This window comes from Prionailurus viverrinus, chromosome D3, assembly GCF_022837055.1.
Source record: "Prionailurus viverrinus isolate Anna chromosome D3, UM_Priviv_1.0, whole genome shotgun sequence".
NCBI lineage: Eukaryota > Metazoa > Chordata > Mammalia > Carnivora > Felidae > Prionailurus > Prionailurus viverrinus.
In genome coordinates, this window is record NC_062572.1 from 86172287 (window position 1) to 86193349 (window position 21063).

The following is a 21063-nucleotide window of genomic DNA, read 5'->3' on the forward strand; positions in this document are numbered from 1 at the left end:
CTTGGGGGTTATCAGAATTCTTTCAGAAATTATTGGGAAGAAGGGAGAAATGGGAAAAGGAAGGTGAAAACTTGCTCCTGTTTAGGATCAATAAAGGTCCAGCAGCTGTGTTCCACACAGGGAAAGAGAGGGCATGGGGTCAAGTCTAGAAATATAAATCAAAGTTGTCGTGGTGCCCTTGATATTTGAAATCATATGAATAGGTGACCAAGAAAAATAAGGGCGCTGCGTTTCAACCCTCGGGAGCATTATTTGTTATTGGTTAACAGGTATTGCACCAGTGTAGAAAAACACACAAGTGATTTCATTTGAGAAACGATGCATTTCCAGGCTTTCAATGTGACAGCGATCATAGTGACAAAACAGCACTTTGCAAAGAAGATGGATGGAGCGAGGATTTCTTGAAAATGTAATTTACTCATACAGGCTTAAAGGCAAAGAGGAATGTAGTGTTTGCAAGATAGTGTTTAATTATCTGAGAAAGGAAAGGAAAGTCAGTGAGGGAAAGTGTTCTCAGTCAGTATAACACTTTTTAATAACTGCTATCTTATCTTGAGTAAACGACTTTAATGGAATCAATCACTCATGGAAGATTAATCCTTTCCAAAGGCAGTATTTAGGAACATCTTCCTTCTTGTATGTTTTAGTACATTCTTTCATTACTTGCAACTTTTCATATTACGCTGGCAGTAGTCTGTGAACAGAAAGTAAGAACAGATATTCTCCATTGCGATATTTTTAGAGTGGGAAGTTACAGAAATTCTAGGAATATATTATTCTTCTGGCTGGTTTGATACGTGGAAATGTTCAGTGCTTGTGACTATGGAGCATTTACTTATGGCTCCATGGCTTGCTAAAGACAGAGTGTAGAATTCCCGGTTCTGCCTTTAACATTTATCTTTCAGATTTGAATTCGTTTGCTGTACTAAGAATCTAAGAACCAGTGCGTGGCCATGGGCAAGAATTCTCAGACTTGGAGTTTTGCACAAATGGATGCTTTGCTTGTAATGCAAAAATTTGAATTCATAAGCTGTCGTTTTTGAATTTGTATTTATTTTTGATAAATTAAGTCAGTATTTAAAACCATGCCAGGTTGAATTTGAGAAATGAGCCTTAGGGAATGGTTATATTACAAACCTAAATACTTGTTATTAGTTAACTAATTTCAAACCACAAGAGCTAATTGACCACATGATAACTTTGTATGTTTTTCATTAAAATCTCAAATTAAAAGCAAGCATTCTACTTAAATAAATTTTTTACATTCTAACATAATTTGTGTGATTAAGCTCTCTCTTATATTCTCCAATGATAGGTTTCCTTTACACGAATAATATTCATAATATCTAACACTTACTGGCATTTTGCCATCTTTCAATTACCTTCTAATGCCTTTTTATTGTTTATTGATTAATCTTTGAAATATTTCAAGAAAGTTATCGTCATCTCATTTTTCATATTAAAAATAGATAAAATAGTTTGAGCAAGGTCATGTGTCTAGATGTGAAAGTGCATTTACATGTACATTAATCTTAAATTTTACAGGATACAGTCATGTGGTCCAAATTTCTGTAATTCTTTTCCTCCAGATAAAAATGTCATCATTAGGGGAACCTGGGTGGCTCAGTCGGCTGAGTGTCCAACTTCGGCTCAGGTCACGATCTCATGATTCATGAGTTCAAGCCCCGCGTCGGTCTCTGTGCTGACGGCTCAGAGCCTGGAACCTGCTTCAGATTCTGTGTCTCCCTCTCTCTCTGTCCCTCCCCTGCTCTCTCTCTCTCGCTCTCTCTCTCAAATAAAACATTAAAAAAATGTCATCAAGTGTTCATATTTCAGCTGTATTGGTAGAAGGTGACGGTTGCAGTATAAATCCAAAGAGATTCCTCGAATTATACCCCACGATTGTTGCCATTACAGGTCTTAGACACAAAGACATTTGGCTGCAAAGGTCGTATCCATGTTGTCACAGGCCAACTTTCCTGTAGAGTCCCTAAATTACTACATATCTTTAAGGGAGAACTTTATAATTTCCTGACACTACTTCTGTCTGTGGGTATCAGCAGCTGATACCCTTTTGAATGTGTAGAAAAACTGTTCTTTTTTTTGTATTTAGTAAACACTTAATAATCGCTTGCTGGCTGTCAAATATGTATGGAGATACAAGAGTAATAATATATAAGCTCAGTAGATCCACAGCCTACTGAACAAATAAAACAGAGAAGCCTCTGCAATAATGGATTACCAAAGACAGCGAAGAAGCACAGCTAAACGTCTTTCGGAGGTGTAAGAAAGTTCGCGAAGGTATTTTCTGAGGTCATGGAATGTCTACTGGCGTGGTCACAAAGGGAGACAGACGGACACGGACAGTATCGCGACAGAAGATATAACCTTATCGAAATCTTTCAGAAGTTTTTCCTGACAAGTGTAACATTTTGTATTAGTATATTTTTATTTCCTTCCCGATACCATATGAGATAAGTGTTATCGGCAATAAATTTCAAGAGCAATTTCAACGCAACAGCTAAAACAGATGATTTTGCCTTATTTAATCCAACAAATGTGGACAATTTCCTACACCAGCCTCTTTTCCACTGTGTTTTGCTATTAGTAACAGGTGAATTTTAACTGCTTCCTGGCTGACTGGACAATGGACTTGTGGCCAAATGATTCCTCTGTAGTTTACCTGCTTAGAGACCTCGAGAAACTGATTCAATTTTCCTGAAAATATTTGACTTTGACATTAATATTACTACTTAGCCCATACAATTGATGTATTGTATAAAGAAAATATTTAAGTCATCTGGGACTGTACAAAGTAGAGTAGGCACTCAATAATTAAATACTAATTTTGGTATTATTGTCTCAAAGTCAAATCTAGAAAAATACAATTTGCCTACAGCTGACACTGACCTATATGTAAATTGCATCATTTTTATTTTGGCCTTAGCTATTTAAAAGTCAGTATTAGCTTATTTAAGAGTTAATCAAATACTCTCATATGACTCATACGATTATTGTGTATGTGTGTATATGTGTGTTTGTGTGTGTGTGTGTGTTTGTAATCCACTCCCTCCACCGAAAATTGTATAAGCTATGAGCAGAAACTCGTTGTACCTTTGGAAATTACACCAGAGCTGATCATTCTTTGTGCATTTTGCAAGTCTTTGTGCCAAAGCAATAAAATAAGCAATAAATACGTGTAAAATAGGCCACAAAATACATATGTAAGTTAATTTTGTTGTGCCCTTACTAAGTTGTTTTCCCTTTAGTTTTTTTTTTTTTTCAACGTTTTTTTTTTATTTATTTTTGGGACAGAGAGAGACAGAGCATGAACGGGGGAGAGGCAGAGAGAGAGGGAGACACAGAATCGGAAACAGGCTCCAGGCTCTGAGCCATCAGCCCAGAGCCTGACGCGGGGCTCGAACTCACGGACCGCGAGATCGTGACCTGGCTGAAGTCGGACGCTTAACCGACTGCGCCACCCAGGCGCCCCTCCCTTTAGTTTTTGAGATGGTCTTCAACATATTTTCAACAAATGTGAGCATTAAAGCTCAAATAATAAGCACTTAAGCATCAGAGCTACAGTAGTTTCAAAAAATAACAGTATCCACCCATTCATTAACCATCCATCTTTTTAGTTATTCAGTACACCATTTACTGATTTCCTAGGACGTGGCAGATAAATATTGCTAGCACATGACGAGACATCATAATATATCAACATTGTATATTTCATCAGCTTAGTATCTGGGAATACACAGATGAATCCATTCATTCCTTATCCTCGAAGGAGAATGTGTGCATATTTTGTTTGGATGAGATTTTTCAGAGTTCAGAAGACGCAGAGGAGAACACATTAATAATTTTATGTAGAATGATACACATCCTTACTAGAGAAGTAATTACAAAGTGCTATCTAAAAAAAGTGAGAGAGGAAAAATACTGCAGCAGAAACTAAGGAAATAATGGCAGAGACGTGTGCATTTTAATTAGACTTTTAAGAAAGAGTGTATGTGTAATCCATATATATGCACTCTACGTGCCAGCAAGAATTCAGTTGGAAATTTAGATGTATTGACTCAAATTTCCATTCAATACACTGTACATGTCCACAGCCCTACCTGTGATGTCCACAAATTCCTGGGGATTTAGACTTTTAGAGGAACTTCTGCCTCTAGGTTCAGATTTCTGTTACCTGATTTCATAGCGCTAAACTTTCAGGTAGCACTCAAAAACAAACATGTCACATGCTTTGATGGGGCTCCATTGTATACCCTTTCCATTTAAATGTAAAGAAAGCCAATGAATCCAAGTGAAATCTGATTATATCTTTAAATAAATCTCAGTCTTTTTCTGTAATCCACACTAGCGTGACTAATACAGCTCTTTGAAAGAAAGCTGGATTCTCTGCACAATTAATTGATACAGGATACTTATTATAAGTCTCAAACAACAGAGATGGATTTTTAGAGCCCATGGTTAACCTGGCAATGATGGCCATTAGAAATTTTTTTTCATGATGGGTATACTCAGTCAACTTAATGTGCATGTCAGAACAAATCCTCGTATAATACCTAATTCCGCAAGGCCATCATATAAGGTTTATGTTCAATAAATCTGTTTAAACAGAAAAGAGAAGATAATGGATCACTATCCACATGAAATAAGCAAAAAAGAATATCCCAGCCCATTTTTCTTACTTGCTAAGTGTAAGTAAATACATAAATAAAGCAAAATTTAATTTTAAAAGTTTCGGTCTGATGTACTATGTGATTTAAACTGGAGTAATCTCCTTTTTTATGACCTTATGTCCCCAGGTGCAATATCTTGGTGGCAATATCTCAAGCCAATTCAGTTTAAATTGGCTGACAGGGATTTTAGGCTTTGAGATCACCAGGATTTTCTAAATGCAGACATGCACATTTATGGGTCATTTACACTGCATTAAATTTTCTTCTATATTTTTGACATGCAGTAAAGTTTAATATTTTATACACACTATTTTAATGCTTTCTGTTTTTTCCCTCTTGCCATATATAGCAAGATCACCAAAGTTATTTGTAACCTAATTTGGATTCTAAACAATTTGTACAGTGAGTCATTTTTTAGCCCCCACATTATTTAGCGCTATGCTTAGAAAATTCTTCATAATTAATTTTACCCACATAGCTCTATAAATGAGTTAATCCCTTGCATATTGGATATAAATTTGGTAACTGTTGGTTTAATCAAAGAGATGAAACTCAAGATAACTATTTAATATTGAAAATCTGTCCTAGGATTTTGATGGAGTTATCAAATTATCAGCTTCTGCATCGATTTAACAGTTTTAGGGATTTTTGTTTTCTGTTGCTGTCAAGAACTTGTGTAGAGTCCATGTACAAAGATAAGAGCCAAGCCCATCTTGTTAGTTAAAATATACCCAGAATTTCACCAAACACCTGGCACTTTGCATGCATTCAATATTTATTGAATTAGGGACTAATTTGGCCTAAAATGTTCCCCTTTAACTTGGCCTCTAACACTGTTCTTGAGTTGGTACCTCTCTATCCAGGGTTTACTAATCCCAGACACATTGTGATGATTTCCCTCTTAGAAACCATTGCCTTGGTGTTTTCCTCTGCCTGGCATACTTTTCCCAAGATTTTTAGCGGCTTAGTGTCTCTCAGTCAGCAAATCTCGGTTTATCATCTATATTTTATTACATATACCTGGATACGTTTGACCTCCTGGGTGACAACATGGAACTTCTTCATTCTGTTCACACCTGCCTTCCTGGAGTCAAGAACAGTATCTGGCACCTATTAGGTATTTAGTAAACATTTGTAAGCTTTCTACATAAAAACACATGTTTCGGCATATAATAAATTTTTCACGAAGCATAGAAATTGTCCGTGCTTCTACTCATTTCAAAGCATTGTTATATAAAGGACGCTACTGGAGGCTTGTCTGAGGTCCATCAACGCACACACTTACACAGAATGAAGGAGGATACATTGAGCCTGAAAGAAGGGAAGACATTCCCACGCAACGTGACAAGCCTGGCACAGGTTGTATGGGCCGTTGATCTCTTGCTAAGGAAGATTTCAGAGCCCACGGCTCTTCCTTTCATGACCAAGCAGAGGTCAAAAGACTGTGGAAAAGATCGCCTTTCCCAAGTCTGAAACATCTTCAACTTGCTCTCAACCTGTTGAAATCCAAAGCAGGCAAAAAAAAAAAAAAAAAAGAGAGAGACATGCCTTACTGTGTTTTTTTTTTCTGTAAGACTGATGAATGGATCAATAAATTTTGGCAAACCGTAAAAAGGAAGGGCTCTCGGCAAATAAAAAGGAATGAACTGTGATACATGTGACAACATACCTAATGTTCAAAAGTATTCTGTTAAGTGAAAGAAGGTAGCTACAATAGGCCACACGCTCTGATTTCAGTCCTATAAACCCAAATCATATCAGAGATTGCCAAGAAGTAGGGTTGGAAATGATTACTAAGTACACAAGGGAAGTTGGGGGTGGTGGTGATAGAAATATTCTATATTTGATTGTGGTTATGGGTACATGACTAACTACGTTTGTCAAAACTCACTGAGCTGTACATCTTCAAAGTATGATTTTTACTGAACATAAACTATAACTCTACATAAAAGTAAGTAATTGATCTTATTGGCTAATACAGGCATTAATGTGCCTGTAATTATATTTGGATTCTTAATTACAAGGGCAAAACTAAAACCAAGTCATATATGAAGAAACGATTTGGGCACAGGAATAAGTTAATGGTTGCATTAAACTTTTATTCCGTGTCTTTATTCATTTAGCTCCCATGGAAATCATCAACCAACAAGAGAAACAACAGCAAAAAGTTCATGATTATTGGTGTAATTATTTTTTAATCCATTGTGACACAAAATGTACAGTTTTAGACATACATACTTCTAATCTCAATTCTGAGGATACTTTGCTTGCTTTGCTGAAACATAAGAACAATGAGCACAAAATGTATGTTTGTTTGGTTTTTTTTTAAGTTTATTTATTTTGAGAGGGAGAGAGAGAGAGAGAGAGCACATATGGGAGGGTCAGAGAAAGAGGGAGAAATAGAATTCCAAACAGGCTCTGTGTTGACACCCCAGAGCCTGATGTGGGGCTCGATCCCACGACCAAGAGACAATGACCTGAACCGAAATCAAGAGTCAGACACTTAACCATCTGAGCCACCCAGGTGCCCCAAATGTATATTTTCGATACAGAAGTTTTTGCAGTCTGAAGTTGTTTTCCTGTCATTCTCCCAGACTTTTTATTGTGAATTTAGTTGTATGTTTAAATATGCAAATGTTTATGTTCATAGAGATCAATGTTCACACTGTCTACCTTTGTGCCTTTATTTCTTAGGTATTTAAACATCTTAAAACTGCATTTATCTTTGTAGGGTGTTCAGTTTTATAATTTGGGAGATATTTTCCATACATTAAGAAATAGTGGGATGAAAAATGGGAATAATTCCTTGAGAAAAAGGAACTGCACATGACATTCATGGCAAAATTCTTTTCATATGTATTTTCCTACTATCCATAGTTATGTCTTCACAGATAAGAGATAATAATTCATATGCATAGTAACAAGGTAATAAATTCTATGCATTTCATTTTTCAAATGAGGTTTGGGATGCTCTCAACCTGAGAGAATCCCCATAGAGTTTTCTGGGATGGCAATCTAGCCCCATATAAATGCAAATTAACACTCTTAGAAAGCCTTTGCAGCTCAGATTAGTCATAAAAATCTAAATCACTCTATACAGGTACCCATTCCCCAATCTAAAAATTATTAGGAGATGTACGGAAATCCCTTTTTCTTGTTGATAGTGACCATTTCTTTTGAAGGGACAGAAGAGAGTTCAAATTGAAATCCTCAGGTTTGGAAGCTAAAAGTTTATTTTTGAGAAGCAAAACATGTATTTGAGAGACAGCTCCCTTAATCCAATGATTAAAGGGTGGAAGAAAAGAAAAAATCTATTTTAGGGAAGAATATAAGTCTTCTATTGTACAATACTGGAAACATTTAGAAATCACCCATTTACAAAATTATTTTAATAACTGATTTTGGTGAGAGATGTCAATTGATGAAAATCCTTGCTTATTTACTGGAAAGGATGAAGAAATTTGGTAGACACTTAACCAGGTGGCCAAATATAATATCACCCACTTGGCATTCTATGCTTATGGAAAGATAAGCTGAGGCTGTCACAGTGTTTCTGCCAAGAAAAAAAGTCATTTTAGTCTGATTATAATTTATCATAAACAAAAATAAGACAAATCAAATTTTGCAAAACATTGGCTAGATTATCAATAATGTCAATGTCATGATAAATAAACAAATCGAGACACATGTCATCATAATAAAATTTTAATGATTTAAGGTTTCTGAGTGTGATCATTTCACTCTTTTGTAAAACTTGTTCTTAGTAAATAGCTATTGAAGCCATAAGGATGAAATGTTGGCATACTCTCAGTATAACAGAGAGATAGATGGGTAGATAGGTAGATAGATAGATACATAGATAGATAGATAGATAGATACATATATACATACATACATATGTACATACATAAATGCATGCATTGACAGATACATAGATTTAGATAAGGCAAATGTAATATTTAAAAAATAGCGTACTTAGGGGCCCCTTGGTGGCTCAGTTGGTTAAGAGTCTGACTTCGGCTCAGGTCATGATCTCACAGTTGGTGAGTTCAAGCCCCAGGTCAGGCTCTGTGCTGGCAGCTCAGGTCCGGAGCCTGCTTTGGATTCTGTGTCTCCCTCTCTTTCTCTCTGTCCCTTCCCTACTCATTTCTGTCTCTCACTCTCAAAAATAAATAATAAAACATTAAAAAAATTTTGAAACATAGTGCACTTAGTGTGCTTATTTTCAAAAATAGTTACAAAACAAAAACTAGAAATAACATTCTTAATATCAATGATGTTAAAGGGTTTGTGCTTGAATTTTAGCAAAAAGATATATAACCATTACATACTATTTAAATTTGGAAGAAATTTAAATGAGTTGAATTCGAAAAAATCTATGAATACTTATTAATTCTGGTTGGTTTTAGCAATTTGCATATATAGAAATGAAAATAAAGAGATATTTTTCCATAGGCTAAGAACTTCAATGAAGATAGGGGCGCCTGGGTGGCTCAGTTGGTTAAGGGTCTGGCTTCGGCTTAGGTCATGATCTCACTGCTCATGGGTTTGAGCCCCACATTGGGCTCTCTGCTGTCAGTGAGGAGCCTGCTTCGGATTCTCTGTCTGCCTCTCTCTGTTTCCCCCTCACGCAGGCACTCACTCTCTCTCAAAAGAACATAAACAATTAAATTGACTTTTGCATGTGAAAAGGTGAAAATATGGAAATGAATGTTCAAAAGAACATTTGCTGATTAGAAATCAGCACAAGTATCATTACATACATTAGAAAATAACTTCATAGTCTATTTTTTCAGTATTTTGATATAAAAACAGCACGTGTCCAGAACTATGACATTACAATAACAAAGTTCTTATCTCTCATTAAACTCAACTATACCTTTGCACTGTAATTTGCTAACTGTCAGTCTAGAAAGAAGTCACTGAAATCTCAAAAAGTTAATAACAGTAATAAAAATAACTCAAAAGTTAAATAACTCTAAGATTATTTAAAAATCAATCGTTTTGAAATAAATGGCATTATAGACTTTTGACCTTTGTTCGAGTCATTAAATGGACACCAAACAATTACATAAACATACTAACTACATTTTAACTACATTTTTCTCTTCACCTGTAAAAGAAGCACGTATAAATAAGCTACACATATACACTAAGCCACCGTAAAAAACAACCACCAAAATGTAATAGCTTAAGCAATATCTGTTCTTTCCCATCCCCTCCTAGAACAGTGTAGCTGTCGATCCAAGGATAAACTGAGTGGGCACGTAGTGTACAAATGAAGGAAAGAAATGGTGTCAGCACAGTCATTACTCTTGGGAAGAATGGGAATTTTGGTCAAGGGATACATGATCACCTTGAATACTCTGTATTCTTTAAGCCTGCACCCATCTTTTTACGCTGAACCTGAAAGCTGTCTTTTCTCTGTGGACATGCTTTTCTAAAAGTTGTTCAGCAAAATAAATAGAATAAGCTTTGTAAAATGCTAGGACTTTTTTAAGTGGATAAAAATGGAAGTTAGACAGTCAAAACACTTCTCAGATGAGTAAGACTCGGGCTAAAATTGAAAACTATTCTGCTGCCAGGCTATTTATATGTGACTTCTTTCTCTCAGTTCTCCCAACTCTGATAGTGACAGGGATGGTGACAGTGGTGGTGGCAGTGTTTTAATACTGAGTACGAGGTTTGGAAAATAAATTCCATTTTTTTGCCAATTAACTAATATTGCAAAGTTAAACATTCTATTTTCGAAAGTGGTGCTAACTTCCAAGCTTCTAGGATGCCAAAGTTTTCTTTTCTTGGTATTTCTTTTCTTCTTTTTTTAAGTAGAAAGAAATTGGTTTATATTTAAGAAACAGAATCTGAGCCTACCGGGGGAAAAAAGTCTAGCACCCACGAGACCTCATAACACTGTTGGCAAAACCACTTTGGAATAACATTTGAATAATTTAGCAGAACTTCCCAAACCACAGAAGTGAGACTTCCAGTTGTCCCTGCGGGTCTTGGGCATTTAACCCCCTTCTCCAGAGGTTTGCTGAAAGTGGCTCAAGGGCCACAGCTTCTGGGGAACAGATCCAAGGCCTCCAGCAACTTTAAACAACTACTGTTTAATCCAATTTCCTCTCTGAAACACAAAGCACTGAAGCACCCTGTGACATTTAGATACTACTAAATCTCTACAGTTCAATTCCATGGACTCTTTAAATCTGGCCTACTTGACTCCCTCTGCTGCTTTCCTTCTAGCAAAAGATTTAGTTCCCCAAATTGAGGCAGTAGGTTTGCCTCGCAGGTTTGACAAATCATCTTGAAAACCTTGTCCTCATTCATCGTTCCCTGCAGAGAAAGGGATGCTCTGTTATCCAGAAAATCAGTGAAGGCAAAGGGCTCTTCCCAGAAAAAGGCGTATAAATGTTTCCATATGATTATTCTTGGTAAATTTGAAACAGAATTCAGTCATTTAGTCAGAGAGACCGTTTGGGGGTGTGGGGGAGTGGCGAGAAAGAAAGAGAGAAAACTTACAAGTTACTGCATTCCGTTTATCTAATTATCTATGTTTTCAGGTAATGTTTAATTAGTCTGGCAGTTTTTATCAGCTGTACATTTTACAACTGGCTCAGCAGTTTTTGCTTTTAATTTGCTTCTTAATTCGTTTTGGGTAAAGAAGTTTTAAGGATTAATATAATTTTTACGCTCAGCTTTATATTGAGAAAGAACGGTTTCAAGTGCAAATGTGAACATTCGACTAGGATACTGACTTCAGCAGAATCGTTCCATTTGTATTTTGTATCTTGTACTTGCATATACGTTTCATTCTTGCCAGGCTCTACATTTTTAACTCTGCACTGGTTTGCAAAATAATAGTTGGCTGGCGTTGCCTCTAGGCAATTTCAGGATTTTAGGGATAAGAAAAACTAACTCTAATTTCCAACTTTATGAAAAATACATAGTGTTGGCTGTAGCCATAGAGAACATTATCCTGAAGCTATAGACAAAGCAGAGTATGGACTACTACGTGTTTTTGTTGTTGTTGAATTCATTTTACGATTTAGATATCGTAAAACTGGCCTTGTTTGCCAAATCTCATCAGAAATGGTTGAATCTCTCAATATAATGATGAGTTTAAATTAATTCTTCAAGTGATGCTAAGAAAATATAGCTTAGTAAAATTCAATTTCAAATGGAATGTCAGAGTTAAATAATTTAAATAAAATGACTCAAATGATTTTTGCCGTTAGTATTATTTACAGATGAAATAATCTGATATGTCTAGCTCTCTCTTCCTTTTCCACTTGATGAGAATGGGAATAATTACATTACACTTACATACATTATTCATTATATACGTGCATACTTAAATGTAGGCATATCAAAGTTAAATATTCATGTTATAGTTTTAGATTTATTTTTTGAATTTCATATAATAATTTTAACACATGCAATAAAATATCAGTGCAATGACTTCTAGCTTGACTCTAGTCATGACTTTTTGAAATGGGAGGTATCCAAGAAACCGATTAATTAAATTTCATATTTTGTACATGAGGAAATTAGAGAACAGAATTGTTGAATGACTTAGGATCATGGAGTTGCCAATAACTGGGCTAGAAACCAATTATCAGTCCTGGAGATAGAAACACTACTTCATGCTGTTCTCTTTAGAAAACCTTTTGGAAGGAATTGAAATTCAATATAGATTTTGAGCGTCTCCACTCTTGGTGTCTTAAAGGTTATGAGATTAGATGCCAACTATGGGTAAGGATCAATAGAGCTTACAGGCTGGAGGGCAGGAAGTAAATAATGAGAAACTAGTGAACATTGACTTTACTAACAACGTACTCGCTCATATTTTACGCGTCTTCAGTTGTACGTACAAAGAGATGAGCAAAACGATAAAGACTAAGAATGTTGATAAGAGTGTCAAAAGACAGTACTATGCAAACTCTGTGCTCAGCAAATAAAATCTTAGAAGCCTCTTATTTCTGGTTACAGCACCTCGTTTGAAGCTGTGCCTTAAATCAACCGGCACCACATGTAATTCAAGACTATCAGCATTAAGCTTACCAGAAAACTCTAATTATAAAATCACAGGAAACAGTTGCCTTAAAGAAATTGGTTTTCCAAAATAAAAATCTCAAAGTCTTAGGGTGCCTGGGTGGCTCAGTTGGTTAAGCATCCGACTTTGGATCAGGTCATGATCTCATGGTTGGTGAGTTTGAGCCCCGCATCAGGTTCTGTACTGATAGCTTGGAGCCTGGAGCTGTTTGGGATTCTGTGTCTCCCTCTCTCTCTGCTTCTCCCCCGCTCCCACTCTGTCCCTCTTTCTCTCGAAACTCAACAAACATTAAAAAAAATCGCAACGTGTAGAATAACCAGAATTTCGGATTCTTGGTGTTTCCTAGGTTATGAAATTTAACTGAGTGGTTTGGAAATATTTTTGAAAGAGTGTGGCCATAATTGAGTACTTATAGAGCAAAAAACCAATTTGTGAAACAATTAATTAGCTAATTAGATAGCTTATATACCAACCTAAGTGCAAAAATATGTGCTGTCCATCTATACAGATAGAATATGTAATTGTTTAAATGGAGCCTTGTGATTTTTGTCATTAAGAAAATGTGTAGAGCAGTTAGTGAGAACACAACAGAAAGGTACAACTAGCTTAGGAGTTCACAAGAGGCTGCCCTGAGGAAGTTATATTGAGATCTAAAGAATGGGTGTTTCCTCTGCAAGGAAGGAGCAAAACAAAACAAAACAACAAATCTTGAGGCAGTGAGAGCAGTGTGTTGTGACTCCTTTCTGTCAGAGAACTGAAAGAACGCAAATGTAGCTGCTGTGTAGAGAAGAGAGGATGTTTGGTGCAGATGAAGCTGGAAAGAAAGGCAGTGACTAAAATTTCAGGTCCAAGGGAACCATGTCGAAGATTTTGATTTTGACTCGAAGCGTCATGAAAAGCCACCAAACAGTTCTACGAGAGAGAACAGTATATCATATTTGTATTTATTAGGTACCAGTCGGCCACCCCAGAGAGAAAGATGAACGCAGAACAAGAAAGTATGTAGAAACTTCAGTTAAGAGGAGAAGGTAGTGTGACCTTGGGATGGTTAAAATCCAGGGGGAGAAAAGATCGCCTCCGGAGATACTGAAGAGGTGAGACCAGCTGTTGATAATGTTTTTACTACTGGGAAAAATAAAAGCAGGGCATCAAGCGTGGTGCCAGGTTTGTGATGGTCACAGACAATGCTGCTTACATTCAGAGACGGGAAACAACGGGAAAGGAGATTGTGGGAGGACATCATGAATTTAGTGTTCGCTTTATACGTGGGTTTGAAGAGACATTTCGAGTATGTAACTGGATATGTCAATAGGATCATTTAATATATAAAGTCTGGGTTTAGTGAAGAGGTAGGAACTGGAGATATGTTTGGAATTCATGGCCAGGTATGTCGCATTGAGGTTGTGGGTAAGATGAGATTATTTAGGGGAAATAAGAAAAAACCTCTCGGGACCGAGTCAAGGGGAGTATTTTGTGGGATAGGGTTGCAGGATTGTTTTGCCTCAATACCAGGGGTTCATTGTCTCACTGCTTTGAAGAATAAAGAGGTGGACACAAAATGAGCAGCAGGCAAAAGTTTATGAGAGTAATAGATCAGAAAGGAAGAGTAGTAGGAACGCTCTCATTAAAGAGAGGGCACATTTGGAAGGAATGCCCATAACTATAGTCAAGGGTCCTCATTTTATAAGGTTCTGGTCGAGCCCCCCCCCCCCCCCCCACTGCCCTGTCCCATTTCCCTTCCCCTTTGTTCCTTCTCAAGTCCTACCCTTTTTTGGCTGGATAGCTCTAGGTGTTAGGTTGTCTATTCCTGACTGACTCATTTCCATTGTATGAGGGGTGGTCTCTGGACATATTGAGTCACGCCTTTTATCAAATTCCTGAGGGGAACCTGAGAGAGAGTAGGTGGGATCTGTTACATTCTTAAGAGGAACCTTATGCCTGAGGATGCTGTGGTCAGACATTCCCAGCATTGTTCCAAAATATGTGTTTTTCCCTACCCAAGAACCTCAGGTTCTAATATTTCCTTCTCTGCCTCCTGAATCCTATCTTTCCCTATCATAATAGGATAATATGATAATGAGAGATATATGTCTTTATACATTTTTCTCCAAACTTATAGAATGTACATCACCAAGAATGAACCATAATGTAAACCATGGACTTTGGGTGGTAATAATGTGTCCCTGTATGTTCATCAGTTGTGACAAACTCTGTATGTTTATGAAAAAATATTTTACTGCTTTCAATTAGGCAAAAGCAATAATTATGCTCTCATAGAGGTTTTTGCATAATTCATATTCTATTGAGAGTAACTCCCTATTAGTCAATGTTTCTTGAGTCTTTGTCAGTCTCAAGTTTAGGTTAATTTAAATGTTGGAAAAACTTTTGTTTAGTAATTACTAAGCATACATCTATAAAATTCTTAAAACAAATTGGTGTAGAAGTAAATAATTGATTTACATATTGCATTAAACTGTTGTAACCGATCGCATAGAAAAACATTCATTAAGAAAGTATTATAAAATTGGGGTGCCTGGGTGGCCCAGTTGGTTAAGCATTTGACTCTTGATTATGGCTCAGGTCATGATCTCACAGCTCTAAGATTGAGCCCAGAGGTGTCGGGCTCCACGCTGAATGTAGGGCCCACTTAAGATTCTCTCTCACCCTCTCTCTGTCCCACCCCCACTAGTGATCTCTCTCTCTCTCTCTCTCTCTCTCTCTCTTTCATACACACATAAATAAATAAGAAGAAAGAAAGAAAGAAAGAAAGAAAGAAAAAGAAGAAGGAAGGAAAGAAAGGAACAAAGAAAGAAAAAAGAAAAGGAAATATAAAATGATTTCATGTCATCATACAAACACATCATATAAATTTGGATTTTCTATCTCTCTTCAAACAGTATCTAAATACATGTATTAAGTTAAATGCATATATATATATATATATATATAGCTTGTAATATGAATTATTCGTTATAGCAAAATATAGTTCAGCTACCACTTGCAAATGTGAAAACATACTAATTTGTGGAAACCTCCAGAACCATGTACTGGAAATTGAAGAAAGCAAAGGTTGCTCAGCAACACGAGGAATGATATTTTTTATGGAATATAGTTTGATGTTTATGCCAAGAGAGAAGACTTCACAAATCAAGTAATTTATCATTTTTCTCACCCAAACGCTTCTCCTGCTCAAATACACTATATAACAAAGCAAAGATTATGTATGATTTTGCAAAGATGCGAAACATAAATCTTCGATGCATTCTGACGCAGTTGTCTTTCATTGAGAGGAGATAAGGCTGACGAATGTCGTGATGAGGATAGACATTTGGGGTAATAGCTTTTCTTATGTCAGTGTGTTGGTTTTCAAATGAGAGAAGTGTTTGCATGTCCTTTAAAACTTTGGTTTTGGGTTTATGGAAGCACATAGGACCCTTTGTAAGACTCCAAAAGCAATGCTACAATTCAGGGCTGAATGTCCAATAGATTTGCCAAGACTAGGATTTAGGGTCTGCAGCAAAAATCGCTTCAGGACAATAACGGAGAGAGTAGTTGAAGCTCAGAGAGAAACACACCCCGAAAATGGAGGGACAGCTGGTTTCAAGGGAAAATAGACTTCACATATTTAAAGTATAAAGTTTCAAGTACCAGGGCACCCAGGTGGCTCAGTCGGTTCAGTGTCTGAATCCGGCTCAGGTCATGATCTCACAGTCCGTGGGTTCAAGCCCTGTGTCAGACTCTGTGCTGACAGCTCAGAACCTGGAGCCTGCTTCGGATTCTGTGTCTGCCCCTCACCCACTCACACTCTTTCTGCCTCTCTCTGTCAAAAATAAATACACGTTAAGAAAATAATAATAATAAACTTTAAAGTACCCTACATTAGAGTAGGTATTTGCTGATTTCCACAATTACTTTGTTTATTTCTAATATCTCTGAAATCTTTAAATAAAGGACCTATATAAATGAAGCTTTTAATAAAAGAAAAAGACAGAGAAATGTATTTAGGGGCATACTTTCTCAATGTTCTATTCTGTAAATTATGAGCATATGAGCTTATTTGGTGTAAGTTTGTGATTTCAGTCAACCTGCCTATCTCCAGCCCAAGGGAAATATTCTAGAATATGGCCATTAACATCAAGTATTTATGGGCCAGTGTCACTGTCACAAGGTACTGATTGATTTGGTTATTCACAGTAAATCAAAATGGAATGTTGATTAAAGGATCCCTGTGTTTAATTCTTCTAGTAGAAGTGTGTCCAATTATTCTCTGTGCATTGACTACTCACACATCTAGTGCCAGACACATAATTCAAAAAAGCAAGTTATTGCACATGCACTCAGAAGATGTTGTTACTTTTCGTAATTTAGAAGACCGCAAACAAGTGTTAGATTAAATATGTAGACTAACAAAGAAATAACAAAGAAAAGAGTATATTGAAACAAAATAACATTTCCCTATAAGTAGAAAGAATCTTAGCTCACAGTTAGCCCTAATTATGGGGCAACACTTGAATCTGCTATGGGAGTTTTGTCTATTTACAAATCTAACTCAGAATTCCTAAAAATTGTTAGAAAATGTAAATGTTTGGAGAAATAGTTTCTTCTGCGTATCTAATTTCCCAACTCAAGTTATACAAACTCATATTCCGATTTGGTTTGACATATTTTGAAGTATTTTTAAAGGTTCAGATAAAAGATGAAAAGATTTTGTATTCAAGGAATATTAAATCATATAAATGGAAAATGAAATAGGAGAACAGGATTGTATTTTCCTAGTAATGAAGTAACCTTATATTAGTGTGAATAGTAAGCATATAATCACATTTCATTATTAAAAACAGCTGGATTTCATATCATCAACACTCCAAATCCTGAAGAACCTAGGGCAGTGTAGAACTGTGTACCCAAGGGGCGCCTGGGTGGCGCAGTCGGTTAAGCGTCCGACTTCAGCCAGGTCATGATCTCGCGGTCCGTGAGTTCGAGCCCCGCGTCAGGCTCTGGGCTGATGGCTCAGAGCCTGGAGCCTGTTTCCGATTCTGTGTCTCCTTCTCTCTCTGCCCCTCCCACGTTCATGCTCTGTCTCTCTCTGTCCGAAAAATAAATAAACGTTGGAAAAAAAAAATTAAAAAAAAAAAAAAAGAACTGTGTACCCAAACAATGAATAATTTGTGCAAACTACATACAGTGATGCAATTGCATCGCATAAACATTTATACTTAGACAAGACATTGTTGCCATTGAAAAATGAGACCTATTAAAAATGGAAAACATCGTGATGTCACCACAAACACATTCATTTCTAAACTTTAGAACAAAACAATAAGAATAAAAGAAAAAAACCATTAGGTTCTACAACAGACCTGATGGGGTAAAAATTGCACTTAGGGTTTTCTACAGAAAGAAAGGATGCACGTATGGGACACTCAGATAGCATTTTCCTACGTATCTTGTTGACTCTGTACACTGCCTCTTCAAGGTAGTCTTAAATTATTGTCTCAATTTTACAAAAGAAAAACTGAACGTGAGAAAGATTTGTCCAACTTCACATCTGCGTGAAATTCCAAGTAGGAACAATCTCAAATGAAAAGTCTTTGTTATCTCCATTACAGTTACCCAACTCTGTCTGCAGAGCAGAGTGGAAGGACCAAGATTGGAAAGAGTGGATTTTAAGATGTTTTCCCTAGACCCTTAAAAATCTGTTTCAATTTATTTAAAGGCAACCGGACGGGGCGCCTGGGTGGCTCAGTCGGTTAAGCATCCGACTTCAGCCAGGTCACGATCTCGAGGTCAGTGAGTTCGAGCCCCGCGTCGGGCTCTGTGCTGACAGCTCAGAGCCTGGAGCCTGCTTCTGATTCTGTGTCTCCCTCTCTCTCTGCCCCTCCCCCATTCATGCTCTGTCTCTCTCTGTCTCAAAAATAAATAAACATTAAAAAAAAAAATTTTAAAGGCAACCGGACATTCTGCTATTTTTTTTCTTTCTATGAATCATAAGAATTTTAAGAGACATTTGGAAAGAGACTCTATTATCCAGTTTGTCTGCACCAACATTGAAATTTCAAGTGATGGTCCATCAAAAGATAGTTTTTTCAATCTTTGCAATTTATCTAAAGGGATTCTACAAATTCTCTACTTCAGCTAGAAATGCTAAGTTTGAAAACTTAAAACTTCACTTTCTACTCTAGTAATCTCTCTTCCTTCAGATTCTATGTAATAATAGTTAATATATATAATAACGATTATAGTGATTGGCATGTATTGAATATTTATTAAGTGCTTTGCATAAAGTATCTCATTTACTCTTTATATTCTTCTTGTTATATTGCTTTTCGCATTTTATTAATTGTGAAATAAACGTTTGGGGTTACATTAGCTAATACTTTATATACATGATTCTAGAACTTGTAACAAGTATCTGCATTAAGGGTGAGAGGAAATGATTGAGTAAATCTATAAACAGTAAGCAGTGCCCTGTGTGATTTTGGAAAAAGCAAGGTGATCTGTCTCAACGCGTATTTCTCTCAACTTGCTCAGTATTTATATATAATATATCATTACACACAGTGAAAACAAGATTTATGTTGAAATATACAAGCTAGCATAAAGTATCAAAAGAAATACTGATATTGGCAAGTTCAGATAATGAATTGTTCCATGTAAGCTGCTAACTCTTATATTCTTTATTTTTTAATTTATTTTTCATTTTTAAATTAATTATTATTATTATTTTTTAGATAGAGCGAGCGAGCAGGGGGGAGGGACAGAGAGACAGAGAGACAGACAGAATCCCAAGCAAGCTCCGTGCTCAGCACAGAACCCGATGCAGGGGTTGATCTCACAGCCCTGGGATCATGACCTGAACTGAAATCGAGAGTCGGATGGTCAACCGAGTGAGCCACCCAGGCATCCCCAACTTTTATATTCCTAAAAAATAAGGTTTAAAATGAATATTTTAACATAATGTTTTCTAAAATCTATAGGAGTAAATAATTTTAACGAAACTATATCTTTCAAATTAACTTAAGTCAGCATTTGAACTCTATTGGTTGGAGGAGTTGGTTTTACACTAAAAGTCTCCCTAGTTTCAGATCTCTTCCGAATGTAATCTAACATACGATAACTAACGTTATAAGCTTTTCCTTCAATACCAAGTACTTAGATTTTCAGTTTATGTTGCTGTGAGCAGTCATAGCCTCGGGAGATCTCTTAAAATGTGCCTTTTCTATTATACCATATGTACAAAGCATTACACTAGGCTTGATAGACCTACATTAGTGTAAGGTAGATTTTTTTTTCTTTTTTTCTTTTTTGCAGCTTTATTGAGGTATATTTGACAACTAGAAAACTGTATATACTTAAGGTATACAGCGTTATTATTTGATATACCTATATATTGGGAAATGATTACCAGAATCTAACTCATTAACATAGCCATTACTTCACAAAGTTACAACCTTTGTGTGTGTGTGTGTGTGTGTGTGTGTGTGTGTGTGAGCACGCGTGTGAGGTGAGAACATTAAGCTCAGCTCTCTTAGGGGCAGCCTAGAAGGAACCGTGTCCCTCCCCTTCTCTCTCAAGCTCATGCCCTGTATTTTCCTCAAGTCATACCCAAACTGCTCTACATTCTCAATCTCATGAGTTCACCTTTGTTCTCATATAGAAGGCTGACTGGACCCATGAAGTCACTGCTTCTCCTAAAACCTCAATTTCCACATCTCTGTAGCTTTCTTTCTTTCTTTCTTTTTCTTTCTTTTCTTTTTCTTTCTTTTTTCTTTTCTTTTCTTTTCTTTTCTTTTCTTTCTCTTTTGTTTTCTTTTCTTTTCTCTTCTTTTCTTTTAAGTAAGCTTCATGCCCAGTGCAGAACCCACTGTGGGGCTTGAACTCAAAACCCTGAGATCAAAGCCTGAGCTGACACCAAGAGTCAAATATTCAACTAACTGAGCCACCCAGATGCCCCATCTTTCTCCAAATTCTACCTGCTTTCCTTCCAGTTTATTTAGTTTGCTCTGCTAACTCTAGTAATTATCCAACTTTAGGACTCCCAATTCACTAACACAAACTTGATTTCTCTAATTCTCACTCCCTTCGGGTTCTCACTTCCTTTACTACCTGACCTAGTTTTCGTGATATTCCATGAAAATCATTCACCTAACCCTTTGTACCTACCTCTCCCCATAATGTTGAGCTATGTCCCAAAGCTGGTCAAATTCAAATATTTAAATACTTACTGAATGGCTGCCCAGTTGAACAACTCCAGTCAATTATCTAAGGAGTATGAAGGGATGAAGCCTTCTCTCTCACAGGTAAGCGACCATGGGGTTC